This window comes from Adiantum capillus-veneris, chromosome 16 (genome assembly GCF_014529385.1).
Source record: "Adiantum capillus-veneris isolate H3 chromosome 16, ASM1452938v2, whole genome shotgun sequence".
Classification (NCBI taxonomy): domain Eukaryota; kingdom Viridiplantae; phylum Streptophyta; class Polypodiopsida; order Polypodiales; family Pteridaceae; genus Adiantum; species Adiantum capillus-veneris.
Window position 1 is genome coordinate 110,445,366 of NC_140946.1, and position 17,832 is coordinate 110,463,197.

Genomic DNA, 17,832 nt, shown 5'->3' on the forward strand with positions numbered 1-17,832 from the left:
ATGGTTTTGGTGGCAAGCATTTTCAAGTTGCCCCACTCTGCCAAAATGCGTACTTCAAACATAGAAGTCATGTAACTACATGCAAAAATTGTCTTGAAAGCTTGCCAAGTCCTTGGAGCATGCGGTTGTGTCGCAATTGAACTCCACCATTGCAAAGCATTATCTTTAAGAAATCCCGTTGCTCGAGAAATCTTGGATTCTTATGTATAGTTCTTCAAAGCATAGATGTTGTCGAATTGCTGTAGAAACTGCAATGCTTTCTTGTGATCTTTCACTCCGAAAAAAGTGAAAAATTTGATTGTCGTGCCGCCATCTTTGAAATCTTTGGGTTGATTAGGCGCATATCTCAGGCATGGATAATAAGGGTTTCCATATGGGCTCCAACTTGTAGCCTGGTGGCAGTGGTGGTGGTGGTGGAGGTGGGGGCAATAGCGGTGGCAAAGGCGGTTGCATTGGATCAAGGTCAGATGGCTGCACCATATTCCTGAAAACTCCCCCGATCGGAAAAGACGGCTGAGAAGGTTGCCAGTTGGAAGCTCTCGTACTTTCTGATGCCAAAGGAGGAGGTATTACCTGGGGCATCAGAGGGAGTAACATGTACTTCAAAAATTTTGAAAACTTTGCAGCATCGGAAGATTCTGCTGAGAATGCCGCGAAAGAATGTCGTGGAGTTCGTTGAGCAGAAACTACAAATATTCTATTGAATCCATGTCTTGGGTTCTTTATGGCTTGTGCCCTGTAAGACAGAGCGATGAAGACGGGAACGCGCACGATGCGCGATGAAGTAAGGGTGGGAGTGGCTAATAAATCCGGGGCCGGGACCCGAAGATACTTCAAATAAAATTCCAGTAGTCTCTAGTTTGCTTTGTCTGCTTTTTTGTAGGACCGGTATGCTTTCAGAAAAGCACACGCCTAATGCTTTGAGACCACTGTCACCAGACGGGCACCACATGCCAATAGAAAAGAACAGACTGAACAAACTTTTTGCACTTCAATAACAACTGAACTATGAGAGAGAGACGACAGGTGACACGGAGTGGTGGAATTCCACCCCAGAGAATATTGGCCCCAAATCTTGGCGCCCCTTTCAGTGTTTCTTTATATTGCATCAACACAATATAAGAGCCGGTACTCCAAACTTTGCACCTTCTTCAGGAAGCATGCCAGAGAATGAGCCCTTAGCACATATTTAAAGGCCCTTGGCCTATGAAAAGAAATTTACATAAAAAGCCTTCAAACTCAAAAGCTTATGGTCCAAAAGCAATGCCAAAAAGCTGCCAGCATGAATCACGGAATTCTGTACAACTGCCATGTCAGCACTAACAACACGTTTTGCGAACATCTGCCACGTTAGCACTGTCAACGTGAAACACGGAAATCCGTACAGTTCTGCCACGTCATCATGTCAACACAATTTCCGGATTTGTGTGTGTGTGGGTCTTGCTTGATTTTAATCCTTTATGTCACTCGGGGCCCCATCGGACGAGGTCCCCACAAGTTGGTAGGACTTCTTCTTCTATTACTTGTTCTTCTTAGGTTGGCATCTGTAAGTTGGTTCCATTCTTTAGGGCTTTGACACGTCAAGAGTTTGTGACAGGGTGGCTTTGTGGCTTTCTGCCACTGGATGTGCACTTCGTCGAAGGATGTCTGAGTCAAAAAATTTAACAAATTTGGATCCTTCGCAAGGTTGATCATCATCTTTGTCGCATCGTCAACCAATTGTCGACGTTCCATCTCTTCAATCTCCGCCTGAGCAGGCGAGGCGAGCCATACTCTTCATGAGAATCTTCTTCGTGATCTCTTCCCGCATCCCGAGATGCAGAGGAAGTCGATTGTTCGTTGTTGAAATCCATAAGTGCCGCAATAAAAGGATCGGATTTCCCAGTAGAAGAGAAATCAGCCGTGCTTTCATACCACTGTAACAAACCTAGACACTCCAAGTCGAGATTCAACCGCGACACAGCAGAGATTCACTTCAAAACAGTTCACAATTCACAATTGATTCGACACGGCCCGGCGGAGTACCGTGCCTAGAGATATTGGCCCCAAAGACTGGCGCCCCTTTCGGTATTTCTTTTTGTATTAATTTGTGTTCAAAGTACAAGAGAGTGGGAGGATTCTCACTCTCAGACTCTGCGTTCAGATGCTCTGAGAAGTGAGGGCCATGCCCACCAATTTATAAGTTACAAGGGATGCCCAGAAACAGAGCCCCAAAATCAAAAGCCCTTAGGCTTACTTAAAATAAAGCAATTGGTTCAAAAGCTACCAAAATCAGCCTGCATAGAATCAGCTAGCTTCTTTTCCGTACGCTCTGCGACGTCAGCAGCTCAGTGCAAAAAGCGGGATTTCCATACAGCAGTCAGCATGAAAAGCGAAAATCCGACGGTACTGCCTCGTTTTCCGAGCTGGTACCCTCCTGGGAATGCGTCCGGGCATGCCACGCACCAGTTTGTGACATGGGGTATGTGTGACCACAGAGAATCGTCTGTTGTAGTCTCCGTCGATGCTTTGAAGCTCTCGTGGCGTCTCGGGCTCCTTAGCTCCTATGCTCGAGAAGGGTCCAATGAATAGACAGTGGAACTGAACCCGTATCTTGTATTGCATTGTGCACTCACATATATAATGCATCTCTATTTCTAGCTCTGTAGGCGGCATATCCTATTGGCAACTAGTATCCCGCGGAACCTACCAATCTCAATCTCAAGCTGGTGTGAAGATGTCCGTATCTAACCAATGGCACACCGTAACCCATGAGATAGATGTGTATCCATATAGGTAGGTCGAATCACAAACCCATGCCCTATGAGTTGGAGAAGATGCTCTCTTCAAAAAGCCATCTTTGTGCCCCACTCCTATGTCGGCTCTATCCATGTCCTCCTGGTGTCCAACAAGGTCATATCCTGGCAAATGAGTCTAGTAATATTCACCCGTGTGAGAGACAACAATGGTGCATCAAGGGAGTACTCGAACGGAGGCAAGTTATCCATGTTGAAGCAATGTATATGGAACCATGATGACAATTGTGCATACTAGTATGATGTGACCCCGTGTAAAGCTAACTATCTGCAGGACTCAAGGGCCAATCTGGCATATCTATCTCTGGTAGTATCCCATATATTGTGCATAAAGGAGACCGATATGGTAAGCGCCGCTATCTTCACAGGGGGGGCTGCTAACTCCGCTCTAATGATCTTGTCTGGTAGGGAGGCCTTGGCTCTAATCAGCCGAGAGATCATAGATACCAAGGGCCTCTCCATACTTCTCCACCTATCCTAACCCACAGAGGGTCCCCAAACCAAAACCCCATAGAGCATAGCTGAAGCTACCAAGGTATCACAGAGCCAGAGCTTTGTCGTGTACGCTCTGGTTAGTCTAGTCTCTATTGCTCTCTTCAAAGAAAACCTTGGCCTAGCGAAGACTACCCCAAGATAAGTGTATGCATCTGTGTACTCCACATTCTCTTGACCATAAGGACATGTAGGTGCCGATCTACAGATCCACTACGGTGTGGTGTTAAACACCATAACCTTGGTTTTCCCAAGGTCTACACATAATCCACTATGCATCCAAATGTCATTGCATACCCTTCCGTGAGTCATCAGCATATAACAACAATGGAATCCATATCCCTACTAGCTAGGAACCTCTATCACCCTCTCATTCAATGTAATCAGAAACCTCATTAATATACATACCAAATAGATTAGGAGACAATGAACAACGTTGTTTCACTCCAATAGTGGAGTGAACTAAATGACATCTATATACATACCAAATAAAGTGGAGCAAACAAAATCAAATATCCCCTCTCGAGTGCATACGTGTCCCACCACAAATCTGTTGAAACCGTCATGTCCCGTAGCCCGTATGCCCTCGCTCTTTGCCCATTTTCTCAACTCTTGCTCAAGGATAGATGCATACAACTGCTCCCTAAGATCACCTACGTTGAAGATAGGCACAATAATAGACAATCTTTAAGCCTCGCGTAGACCCTCACACATGACACGATTGAAAAGAACTGCAAGCACCCCTGCCAACATATCTCTTAACATATATGAAGTGCTCTACTACTAGACCATCGTGATCATATGCCCTCCTGGTCCTCATCATGTCAATGGCCTTCTTTACCATCTCTATCATAAAGAAGGTCTCGTAGATGGGCATGCTCCGGAGGATTTGGAAGGGGTGTAAGTCTAGAGACCATATATAAGGATGGTGCATATTGATCCCACACATAAGGAGAAGTAATCACTAGGGGAGGGGAGCGCTCATGAAAGAAATGCCATGCCTCTCCCGAGTTTCTACTCAATAACAAATGATATAAGTCTCGCTCCATCTGAGCTAGGAACGCTCGCTTCTTCTATCGCACAATGCGTAAGAAGGCTAGCCAAGACTGTCTGTGAGAATTGATGGCCCCTAGGAGAAGATCCCTGTGAAGCTATGCTCTCGCCCCTCTACACTCCTCATCATACCAATTGTTCTGAGGCATGCACCTAGAATGGCATCTCTTATCAAGCTATGCCTCCGTTGTTGCATCCTGCAATGTCTTAGTCACTTGGTGATCTCCTCCACAAAGTCCTTGCCTGCTAGCTATTGTACATAGACGACCATAGATCTCCTTTGTATAAAACAGAGCCCGTCTCTGGTGTAAATGTATAGCGGGTATGTGTCCTCCCTCTTGACACCTAGGTTGTACCATACTGAAAGGAGACGGAAAGTGTCAAGAGAGCATGGTCCACCGCTAAACCCACTTGTCTGGGTCCTACTGTGAAATCCTGAATGCAAGAGATGAAGCTCGGTTGCACCATGACATAGTCCATTGTGCTTACCCCATGCATATGTGGAAAGCATGTGAAACCGACCACTCTAGGAAAACGTTGTAGGCCATCAAGTATAGCTAGACCATGTGTAGTCGCCATCTACGTGAGCTGTCTCTCATGCTCTCTGTCCAATGATGTCTGTCATGTCCCAAATTTCCTCATCCAGCTCTCTAAGTATCTCCTCTGAAATGTCATAGAAGACTGTCTGTGAAACCTACTCGTGGGGCGATGGGCTTTGGCTTTCACCTGAACTTCTTTACTTTAGACACACACACAAAGCACTTTACAAAGGTAACCTGCCATGGGAATTAGCACTTAAGCACACACACGGATGGGAAGCTAGAATGCCCTGAGCAGACGCCGACAACTTGTAGGCCCCAAAATTGGTGCCCCTTTCGGTATTTCTTTATTCTTTAGGAGGGTATTTACAAAGAAGAGTCCTGGGAATTCTTTGCTTGTATCCAACTAGATACCACCTGTTCTGGCAAAATTTCGGCAACATAACAATCCCAAAACTTGCCTCAAACCAATTCCCCTGCTGGAACTCACTTCCACTGGCATAAACCCTCTGATTTCTGCTCAAAAACAGTAAATTCAGCTCGCTGTATTTACTGGTTTTTGCCCTGTTTTCAGCCCTAAACAGTCCCCGAACTGTCCTCTATCAATGGGGCACTGTTCCCAATGGTTCTGGCATCCGTATGGCTGAAAAACAGTCAAAATACAGCGCATAACCAGCACTGAAATCGCACCTATACGGTGAGGTTATCACCCTCATCGATGCCTACTTTTGGAGTAGCAGTTAGCGACTCTTGTTCGTGCTGAGAGAGGCTCTTGCCTGAGCAAAAACGCATATAACCACACAGCTATACATGAGTCAAATGAAGAGCCCTCTTGTGGGGCATCACATTATTGCACGTACGGAAGAGAGAGAGAGAGAGAGAGCAGTGTGAGGTGTGCAAGACATGACTTCTTCCACCACACTATACATGAGAGGGAAAGCTTGCAATCAATAGCTCTTAACCTATGACAGCTTGCAAAATGAGTCCTCCCAGCTACAAATAGAGCACTCCCTTTTGCTGCATGAGGAAAGTCCACCAAAAGGTGCCACTTGGCACATTTTCAGCCAATTTCCCGTTTCAAGGTTGCCGCTTAAAAAAATTCCCGTTTCGGGGTTGCCGCTTAAAAAATCTCCCGACTGGTTGCCGAATTCACTTTGCAGCAGAGTTCTAAAATGTTCCCCTTGTCATTCCGAAGGTAATGACGTGAACAAATTTCATGGCCCAAAATAGCAGTTCCCGAATTTTTAGGAGATGCTTCCGTTGGGCTCCCAATGGTCTTCTGACCATCTATCCCCATTGGGACCGCATCCAAAAATGCAATGTGGCCCAACTGTCGGGTACTTTCCTTTGGTGACCCCACCTTGGCTGTATGCCTTTATTGAGTTCACTTCCTAGTATTTACCAACTTGCTGAGTGTGACGAGGGGACCTACATGATTTTGAACTGAGCCTAGGCATCCTCTTACTATACGAATTCTAGTGCCGACCAACTTCCCATCTACGAGTGAAACTACCGTTCACATTGGCCATACAATGTCCGACCATTTGCAACTTCAAAAAGAGGGTCTCAAAAATAAAACAAAAATCATTGGAAAGAGACCAACAACTAAGGTTAGCAGTTGCCACGTCCTCGTGACAGTCTGAGCATTGCCCGTCCGTGCATTGAAGTCCTTAGGAGCATGATGTCACCATCCTTGGAAAACTCCCATATGTCATCCTCTAGGACAAAGAAAGGTGACTGCCCTCTAGGCCCAGCATAGACACAGAGGTACTTGGGGGGAGATAGCATATCGCAATGTACAGATAGTACTGCTACTCCGCCAGGGGCGGCCAATGGTCGAGTTCAACTAGGACACTCGTGAGTGGCAGTGACTTCTTTAGAGACAGATGAGGCCCCTCTTTTCTGTTTTGCGTACATCGTATACCTTGAGAGGAGAATCTTCTTGAGGGCATGATGCCATCCTCACAGTCTACGTCAGTCAAAGGTATGGTGAGATCAACGCATCTTCCCAACCTTCAGTAACAATTTTGATCCTAGTTGGAGTATCACAATCAACCGCCATGCTATTTCATTGCGCATGCAAGATTGCCTGATCGTACTCGGGGTGAGATTGATGGTCACTATGCAACTTGCCAACGACCTACTTTGCAACTTGGGCTGAGATTGCTGCAACTTGCCAACGACCTACTTTGAAGCTTGAGTCCTTGACACACTCCTGCCGGGTTTGTCCATATGCTCAGCCAGAGTGGAGGACGGTGTGCTGCTTGCTAATCAAAGTGGACGTTCATGATCTGTTTGTGACGTGGGGGACAGTTCCATCATGCTTATATCATTGGGATATAGACTTGGCACTTCTGCAGATGGTTCCATAATACATATACTATCTATCCATGGACTTCTCTCAAAGGGATGCAGTTTTTACTACGATGTGTAGCATCACTTTATGAACCAGATGGAAGGCTCATTGTGCTCACATTCTGAGCTCACGGTCTTCCTCGACATCGGCCACATTGACAACTATTTGGACTTAGCTGTTTCATACTCTTTGTAGCCAATGGGATACTTCATCGGGCTCCTCCAGGGCAACGGAGAGGTGTATATACTCTTTCCTCGGGACATGGACAAGATCTTTAGCCCTTTTATATTTTAATCATTGTCACATCACATGGCACTATGGATCTCCCGAGCGGTTTATCTATCCTTCTTCATACAAGCCACAATAGTCCTCGTCTCGTACATCCTCTGAGTGATAGGCCTTTGAACATATCCAGCAATCTCTTTGTACACAGTATATAGCCACTTTTTGTGCTTAAAAAAAGAAAAGAAAACAACGGGAAGAGAGAGCAAAGACAAAACACTAGAGATGTGAGAGGGGAATAATCAACCCCCTATAACCACAATCAACCACAACGAGCAAATAGGAAGCAAATACACAATGTGTCAATGCTCATAGCCTACCACGCACACCTGCCTATATAGGGGTCAGAGGTATAGGAAGGGCAAATCACCCACCAACCTTGCAAAGATAAATAGATCGCCCAAAAAATAACTAGGAAAAAATGCACTCTAGATTAAACCAGGTAGTTGGCCCAAAAGTGGATAACCGGACAAGGATAGAACCTAAATGCTAAGGAGTGCGTAGCCAGCCACAGAGTCACACTAGCCATAGAAGTATGCCCTAGTCCAGGGTGAAACAACAAGAGTGAAGAATACTCTATTATTGTAGCACCCCCTCTCTCAACAATTGACGTTGAACAAACTGCCACAAGCCAAAGCTTTGAGGCCGACAATGAAGATGTCTACTACAAATCCATAGAAGGACATTACTTCGAGCTAGAGACCAGGAAATCACAACCACCAAGAGATCTGCGTGTGAAGATGTTGCCACAAGCAGTGTAGAGAATTGTTGTACTTCCCTCTGCAAAGCGAATGTACTGCTCCAAGAGATAGGTTCCAAACCGACTGTGAAAACTACTACTAGAATAGACTTGCCAAACGAAAAAGGAGTGCCCATAGGCCAGCAAAAGTCACCTCCTGAATGAAGATAAAAGAAGGATCTATCTATGGTAACGAAGTCACTCATTTGTGTCATTCATTTGAGTCGGAACCCATACGGGCCATGTGACTGACTCTCGCATACCACTGTAACGGAGGGCACCACGTGCCAACAGAAAGACTAGACTTGTACAGACTTTAAGCACTTAGAAACAAAATGCTCACACTTCTTGCAACTTAAATCTCACACATTAAGCCATGCAATCAGTCTTGATTATCCAGTCATGCATTCTTGTGTCATGATGGCCGTGCACACATAAAAGACACACCCAAGATCGTAATGTAAATCATAATCATAATTTGTAACAAAGAATTCTCAATTCATTACCAATCTTTATTCATGGTTTCTTTCCTTCCATTCATGATTCTTAGTTTGTCGCCGCTCCTTGAGTAGCTTCATTTACCAAAGTTCAACACCAACCCTTTATTCTTGTGCTTTTTATTGGATGGTTCGTTCTCTTGCGTCAGAACGGGCATGATACTTGTAGAACCAAGGCATGCCCAGTAGAACATCACATCCTCCCAAATCCGTAATGTAGAAATCAACTCGATCTGTAAGAGTCTGAACTTGTGGTCGAAGTGATCCGATCAATGGTGTTGATGATCTGCAGGTTCCATTAGCCATTTGTGTTTCAATACCTAATCTTGCAGCTAATTTTGGGAAGATAAATTTTTGCATAGAGCCCGAATTGAAGAGAATAAGAGCATCTTGAGCTTTGACTTTTCGCATAGCTCTACATGGTTCATTGGATGCATCGACAGTAGGAACATCTATACAGTCAAAAATGAATCCAACTCAAGATCGAGACTTCTTATTTCCTGTGCTTTCATACGTTGAGGGTCTTTTGTTATTGGGGATATCTGGGCAATCCAAGCAATATGATCATGATGGCCACATTTATGACACCTTCCCTCTGTTCAGTACAGTGCCTTCTCTTCAGAGTCAGCTGTCTAGTAGATGTGTCCGCCACTTCTGTTTTATTTTAGGAGTCGGGGATGGGTAGCCTATGTCGTCTCCCCAAAACAAAACAGAAAAATATGTATGTACAAAATAAATGAAAGGAAAGGAGACGACAGAGACTTCAATTGCACCCAAGCTCCTAGGGCAGACACTTTTGTCACTAGTTTCCCTTGGACTACGTGAGGCTTAGCTTCCCCAAGAGGCTAGGATTATCTACTCTCTTAGAGCAGAGCAGCATGACAGGGACTAAGTACCTCAAGTCAGAGCCCGAGCTACTGCAAAACTTGCTTCGGACTTCCCTTTGGAGTTTCCTTTGCTAGGTAGCTTATCGCTCACCAAGCTAAACTGCCTTGTAACCCGACAATTTTCCCAGATAAAATGCCATACCGGCTTGGATGGGCATCGGCTCATAGGTGATGTCCGTTAGGATTGGGTATGTCCATCTCCTGGTCCTGTTTTGCGAGCCCCCCCCCCCCCCCCCCCCCCCAAAGGGGCAAGGTACTTGAATGACTCTCAGCGCTCATTTGTCTTCGCTTTGGGACAATAACGTCATTGCCCTCGAGAGGGATTGGAGTATAAGATTAAGCATAGAAAGGAGGGCATCACCTCTCCATCCGCCTATGCAGAGCACTCAAGTACCGGGACACAACCTCACCGAGGAACTTCGCCATAGGGACATGCCCTGCAATTCCATTCCTCGAGTGCGGATCACGATGTACCCAGAAGGGTATCTGCTTCCCGTGAGCCTCCCCACCAAGGAGGATGACGGTCATCTCGTCAAGATCCAACAGCAGATCAGAATCATTGGAAGTGAAGTTGAATCGGTTTAGCCATCACCCTCTAGGACCATCAAGCGCCGAACAACTCGTCAACAAATGCAAAAGGGAACGACCCTCTAAATGGGAGCACAATGGACAAACATTGTGTCCGCGTCTCCAGCTATCAGCCAGTTTTAGCCTTGCTATCCTCATGAGAACCAGTGCTCTCTCCTCCTTCGTATCGGCGACAGAGCTCCTATTGAGTTGCAGCAGGTATCCACCTATTTGTTCAGCCGACCCTCTTATCAGGTTCCAACGCCAGGCACGAGTGCCTCTCGTCCCACTTGTCCCATGCGTGGTAGCGAACTGAGCTAAAGTCCGCCGCAGGAATATACTTATTCATCCAATTCTGGGTTCGAGTCGTCCAAGTCCACTTCTTGAACGGTAGGTTATTAGGCTTCTTGTTTACAAAGGAGCCTATCCAGGTGGATGAAACCGAGGTGTACTTATCAAGAGCCCTTGCTCTTTGTCCCCCACAGAATGCAGATATGGGTGGAATGTTAAACTCGTGATGGAGCATTGTCATCCCTACGAATGTCGACCTTGCTCTCTTTCCGACTAACATTCGCATCCCGGTGGCGACGAGGAACTGCAAAGAATGGAGAACACGTTGATCATGGGTCCCCATAATTTCCACCAGACGGGGATGGTTCGGTTAGAGAGTAGGTGGTGGCATGCGAATAGGCTCTCCATGCCCTTGTCCGTCCGTTCCTTGACGTCGCGTTCAATGGAGAAGATAGAGTCTAAGTCGATACCAAGGTACTTGTCTCACCCACTGGAACCATCTCGCCCCCCACAAGAAAGATCCTCATTGAGAGATCCTGCACGTCGCCATGGAACACCGTGACTATGCATTTATCTATTCCAAAAGTCATTACCTAGGTCTTGGCCCATTCACTTACCTTATCAAGGCTCATTTGTAGGCTTTTAGGTGAATCGGCAAGCAGAACCAGGTCATTGGCAAAAAAGAGTCCCTTAATTCTCCTGAGGAAGTTAGGTCTTTCCATGTCCCATGTATCCCCGTCTACGTCTAAAATATCGTTAATGTATATGTATATGTTAAATAGACAAGGCGATGTCGGGCAACCTTGGTGGACTCCCCGCATCCCCCACCCCACAAAGTGGTCTATCCACTACTGTCGCAAGGGTCCAATCCCTCGCTTGAGGTGCTCTCTGCGGTACAGTTGGCCTCATGGGGTCCAATACTCCCATTCGGGGCTTGTCAGGTGCCCATGCTGAAGCGCAAGCACGAGTCCACCAAGAGAGCTTTTGAATGCTTTGAGAATAAGACAAGCGAAGTGCGCTTGAGAGCGCTAGCGATTATCTGTATATCGTACTTTTCATAAGGGAACCCTGAATACCCTCTCCCTCAGAGGACTAGGAGAGACCCCATGTGTCGGCTAATGTGCTAGTTCGCAACTGTGGGGAATCTTGGATGGAGGATCGAGGATTTGGGTTTCTCTTGCGGGAAGGAGCGGTAATGTCAATGAACACAAGTTCTTTCTTCATAATGTTATATCCTACTCTTGCAATCTGTACACAAATAGCAAGAGCTTCCAAAATTAGTACACGCTGGAATTTTCTGCAAAAACCCTTATTTTTTGCTGAAAACGCTAATTTTCCAAAATTGTCGTAATCAAAATCCCTTGGCAACAGTACATAAGACTCGTCGAGAGGATCAACTTTTCCTTCTGTTGCATATCCAAATTCTCAGAGATTTTAGAGGCCTCTACAACACAGAAGAGCGTTAAATAGCATGTTTTCATAGCTTTTTAGGACAAAAACGAACTCCTATGTATTCCTTTCCTCGTTCTCTTCTCGTTTCTTCTTCATCCGACTCCATAGCTCACATATGTATGTTGACGTAGGATCAGTTTTCTCCTAAAAAAGGGGAAGAAAATAGATAACTCTTATAGAATCTCTCTGTTCTCCATCTATGTTGACAAGATCATTCTCTGATTTGCAGAGGGCAAGTGGTCTTGGGTTCTTTATGGTTTATGCCCCCTACAACAGAGCGATGAAGACGAGAGCGCGCCTGATGCGTGATGGACTAAGGGTGGGAATGGCTAGTAAGTCCAGCCAGGGACACAAAATTCTTTGAATCCTGCTCTGTCTGCTCTTTGATAGGACCGGTATGCTTTCAGAAAAGCACACGCCCGAAGCTCTAATACCATTGTAATCGCTTCTTGCGAGGCATTGGACGAAACACAAAGATAAGCGCAATCTACACACTTGGCAACACTTTTGAGTACTTCAAAACAATTTGAATAAAGAAGAGAGAGAAGAGAGTGATGATTCTGACATAAAGTCGGTCCGTGATGAAGAAGTGCAACCTAAGGTAGCAACCAGCGGTGGTGAACCACTCGTCAACCAGGAATGAGGAGATTGGTCCCAATTCTACTCCGACGTAGGTGATCAACCAATCAAGATACTACCTCCCTACCTTTCCCTCGGATCGGCAATTGAATAGCGACAATAATGCCATTTGGAAAGGGGACCATGACGGCTATCTTGGACTCTTACGAACTTGGAGGCTTTGTTTCGAGCACATGATACCTTCAAAGGATCTTCTGTCCAACACACAGCAACACTTTGGTACTATTTTCTCAAAGTCCTATTCACAACAAGGATTCTATGGAGTTTATTCGAAATGGTAGAGGGGATATGCATACCTCCAAGGTCCTTTATGCTCCAAAGCTGGGATTTCATCTTATGTGTCAAGAGGGAGCAGAGTGGAGAATGGTCTCTACAAGCTCCATGCTCTTTCTTCATCAATGAGGATTCCCACATGTGATTTATGGCATTATAGGTTTGATCATTTGATTAATGATGCTCTTCGGCTTGCTTTTTGTGAGCAGATGCTTAAAGGCTTACCAGATGTTGAGAGTGTGGGAAATGCATTGCTTGCTGTCATGTGCAGCGGAAGGGTTTAAGGATTTTAACTCGAATCTAGTAGATCTTGTACTTCGCACAAGCACAAGGTTACTTTTTATTCACTCGAGAGAAATTAAACACAATGAAAGAGAGAGGCACAGAGAGAGAGAGAGAGAGAGAGAGAGAGATGACATTGTTACAGGCCGGGACACTCCAAGCGAGAAATCAATAGCAACACACGAACGGAAACTTCAAAATCACTGAACTTCAGTATAGAGAGAGAGAGAGAGAGAGAGAGAGAGAGAGTCGACACGGTGCAGTGGAGTTCCAGGCCCAAAAGCACTGGCCCCAAAGACTGGCACCCCTTTCGGTATTTCTTTATTATTGCTCACAACAAAATTACAACTTCGGAGGGTCCTCTGCTCTCAGACTCTTCGTTCAGATGCTCTGCAGAGTGAGGCCCATGGGCTCCTTATAAACAGTACAAGGGTTGCCTAAAAGGAGAGCCCCAAAAGCAATCAATTCAAAACCACTAAACCCCAAAAGCACTTTTCCCCAAAAGCTATCATTGAAATCTGCTCAAAATAGCCAGCGCTTTTTGCGAAAATCGGTACAACCTGCCACGTGGATCAACAACGCAAACAAAGGAAAATCCATACAACACCTACCGCGTCAACATCCGTCCAACATGCCCTGTCAACATGTCAACGCGTTTTACGAAAATTATCTCCAAGTTCAAGCTTCCGAATTTTTGAAGTTAGGTCCCACGACTGGTGCTCAAAAATTCTTCGGATTCCGTTTGGCTTGTCCACTCCGCCATTTCTCTTCCGGTTGGGCATGCCACATCAACACTTTGTGGTATTCCCCTACTCGTGCACCAGATTCCACCAATCCAACACTTCTTCAAAGACATCAGTCCACTGATCAATCACACTTCTTCGAGAATCTTAGATACAAATCATGATCATAGTAACCATTTAGCAACCATATCCACACCACACTGATCTTTTCACGGATGTGTTGATCTACTAAATTTTGTTACTATAAGATTTATATCTTTTCATTTCACATTTCAATCAAGCAAACCATGCCCATGACCATCCTCACAAGACAGTACATCCACATAGCATGCAATTCACCAAACCAGACACTTAGTTCACATTGAACTCTTGATGCACCAACACCAATATCCAGTCATCTCATCCAGATAGACATCTTGATCCACTAGAATCTCATTCAGTTCACATTCAGTTCTCATTCACTTAGCCATTACATCCAGATCTCACCGATCTCTAGCAGATGTCGAGATGCACTAAGTTCAAATCATTCATCAGACAAAATGTTGTACACATTTCATCTTTCTCTACATGTCTGTAACAATACACACATGAAAGAGCACATAATCTCCAATTCAATGCACATCAATTCATAAAGTCATTCTGCAAAAATATTGTCAGCCCATCAGTACCCTAAAATCTCAAAGAGAAATTTGTTACTTTATTCAATCTAGGCAATTTGTGACAAAGGAGTGGAGTGGCTCCCCTCTTGTGCAGTCCGCACCGCACCAGATTCAACTTGCTCATTTATCGATAACTTTTGGCATAGACACTGCTTATAGCCCAAAAGCTTCAAGGTACAGCTCTCTCTGAAGAGAATTTTTCCTCCATCCACTTTCCATCGAGGGCCAAAAAGTAGCCTTGACCATTATCCGATGCACCTAGCTTACCTTTCATTTCTTTTCTCGTGTCCTGGGACCTATTGGTAGCCCTATTGGCCTCCCTATCCTTGGCAGCTCCATCTCAATCTTAGAATTCTCTAATCTACCGGCTGACTCCCTTTCCTTTCTTTCCTTGTGCCCAAGGACCTAAGGGTAGTCTTGCTTGCCTCCCTTGTCCGCTGGGACGTCAGTCATAATCGTCGGAACCCTGAGATGCATTATCATATGATCCCCTTTCTTCTCCGAAATCCTCTGATGAACTTGCATCTAGTTCCCTTAATTCGTCAGAACCCTCGGATGCCCTACCATCTGATTCTCTTACAGCTCTAGAATCCTGTGATGAGCCATCATTCCGTTCCTTTGATTCATACTCTTCACTGGTGGAAGACCTTGCCCTATTGAGGTGGATACTATCCTATCTGTAGGATAAGTCAATGAGCCCGCATGCATTCCAAATCCTTGCTTAGAAGTCTTTGAATAGAGTAAGACTTCTGTTCTAGACAATACTCTTGAATCTCTTTTGGCAAACCACAGCAAAACTGCTCAAACTGGTTTCTTCAAGTAATATTTTGAAACAAAGACACTGGCAAATGAGTATCCCAAAACCTCTACCAGTAGTCATCAAATGAATCTTTCTTAGTCATTCTCAAACGATGCCAAGCCGTGATGACATCTCTTTCATATTTGTCTCATATCCAAATTGAGGTGAAAATTTTCTTAAATTTTACCCACGTCGCAGGTGCTTCTCTGCGTAGCAACAGAGTAGACCCATAGTAACAGGGAACGAGCGGAACGGACCCTAAATATTCCGAAACGGCATTCTAAACGGGTCCGGGTCCCAAAACAGAGTCGGGAACGAAACATCGTTCCGGAACGGAGTGTAACCGGAACAGCTACCCGGAACGGGGCGGAATGGCACCCAAAATGGCGGAACAGAAAGCTGGAACTGTCAAACCAAACAACTTTTTTTGACTAGCCATTTGGGGGAATGTTTGGGGCTATTTGGGGTCAGGTTTGGGGCTATTTGGAGGCCTGATTTGGGGCTGTTTGCAGGCTCGTCTCACCTCCTCCTCAAGCTCTCAATATCTCTATTGAGCTACTCTCCTTGCTAAATCTTTAAGCTTGGACATGGAGCTCGAACAAATGTGGCTTCTAACTCTCTTTCTCAAGCTCCATCCCTCCCTCTCATGTCTCAAGCTCCTCTCCCCTCTCTCTCTCTCTCTCTCTCTCTCTCTCTCTCTCTCTCTCTCTCTCTCTCTCTCTCTCTCTCTCTCTCTCTCTCTCTTTTTTAGAAAAATCAGAGCTGTATATTGCTGAGTACAATATGATCCCCAACGGATGCCAAAATAGCCTGTCACGTGGGGTGTACAAGCTGAATGTAAGGGTGAGAGCCACTATAGTGACAACTCGGCTAGTACAATCTCATGGTGGTCTGTGTGATGAGTAGAGTAGAAACCACTCAGGGGGGGCATAATGCCATATAATCTGACCACCTAGAAGTGTGAAAAAGAGTGGAGCCCAGGCCCAACGCCGAAGAAAGGCAAATCGTCGAGCCTCGGCTGCTCTAGATGTACCTGAGGAAGAATCCCACTGCCAAATTAGGGTGTGAATGATGTCCAGCCAAATGGCAGTAAGGATATCTTGAAGGAGCTGTGGAGCCGCACTGAGAATGTGAAGACAACGAGCTCTCCAAATATTCCATAGTGTAATGCTAGTGATGACTGAAAAAACTTCATCACATGTCTGAGGATCCCCCTGCCATGCGATCTGTGGTAACATAGCCAAAGTTCCTTGCCCATAACCAGTCGAGGTAAGCATAAGAGCTGGATCTGTGTCTGAGCCCTCATAGAAAAGATGCGGTCCGGGCATCGGCATCAACCATGAGACAGAGCCCCAAGTGAGAAATCCATCCTGAACACCTGCTCTGCTAAGTAAAAAGTAAACTGGTAGCCACACTGTATGAGAAGAGGAGCATGACCAAAGATAGTGGGCTGGTGACTCATATAGTCGCGAAGGACATCGAGTGCATAACGGATCATGACCCATAGTAGCTAGCCAAGTCCCTACTGGAAGTCCTGCATGTGCAATCATCCACATGAAAAAAGAAATACGACGAGCCGCATGTAAATCCCAGATGGTTGACCAAAACTGTTGTAGATAGGCATGGGAGAGACCTGAATGTAACCAGAAACGCATACGAGTGGGCTGCTCTGGGTGCTGTCTCATCAATGCTAATCTTCCAATTCTGAGAGTGTACTCAAAAAATGATACATGTGCACCGGTGGAGTTAGAGTGAGGCCAATGCCACTCTCCTGGGTCCCAATAAAGCTGAGATAAGGCACGACCCTCCCACACCCAAAGCCTCCAAAGGGCGGCATCAGCGGATGCGAAACGGGGGTCAACACAACGACGCTTTCTGCGAGAGCCAACTACTCGTATGGCCTCCCATCGAGCGCCGGTGTAGACAAGGTGCGGAGAGGTGGGAGCAAATGTCAATCTAGCATGAATCCCCTGAGAGGAGTCTGAATCAACTGTGAACAGCATAGTGTCTAAACGAACTAATAAGAGAGTGCTCTGAGCAAAGAGACCTTCCCAGCCACTATGTGGAGGCATCTGAACCGTGCCTCGCATGACTGCGTCCCACTGTGAAGGAATGGCGGAGTCAATCTCAAGAAGTCTGTCTGTCACCCCGCGACCAATGTCATAATGTTCTGCTACAAAATCTGCATCCAGCATACGCGTCTCATGAAACAACCGCATAGAGGCAGCAGGGCCGGTGTCCCAAGCAGCCCAATCAATGTGAGTCCTCTCTCCAAGCTGACGTGGTGGGTTAACCGAAGAATCAAGAACTGCATCATTCCACATGAGAGGCTGGCGCTCAATCTCCTCACGACATGAGGGAGGTGAGCGTATGAGAGCTCGTCGCATGGAAACCCAAATCTGAAGGAGTGATCGGATGAAGGGTGAGAGAGTGCTGGTGGAAAAGGGGGCATCCGTAAAGAGAAAACGATACCCTGTACGCCAAGTA

At 45.8% G+C, this 17,832-nt stretch overlaps 1 protein-coding gene across 1 annotated transcript in view; it reads right to left on the reverse strand.

Moving 5' to 3' along the window:
• The window catches only part of LOC147439639 (binding protein), a 105,663-nt gene that overhangs the window by 49,468 nt on the left and 38,363 nt on the right, over positions 1 to 17,832 (reverse strand). The window lies entirely within an intron of this gene.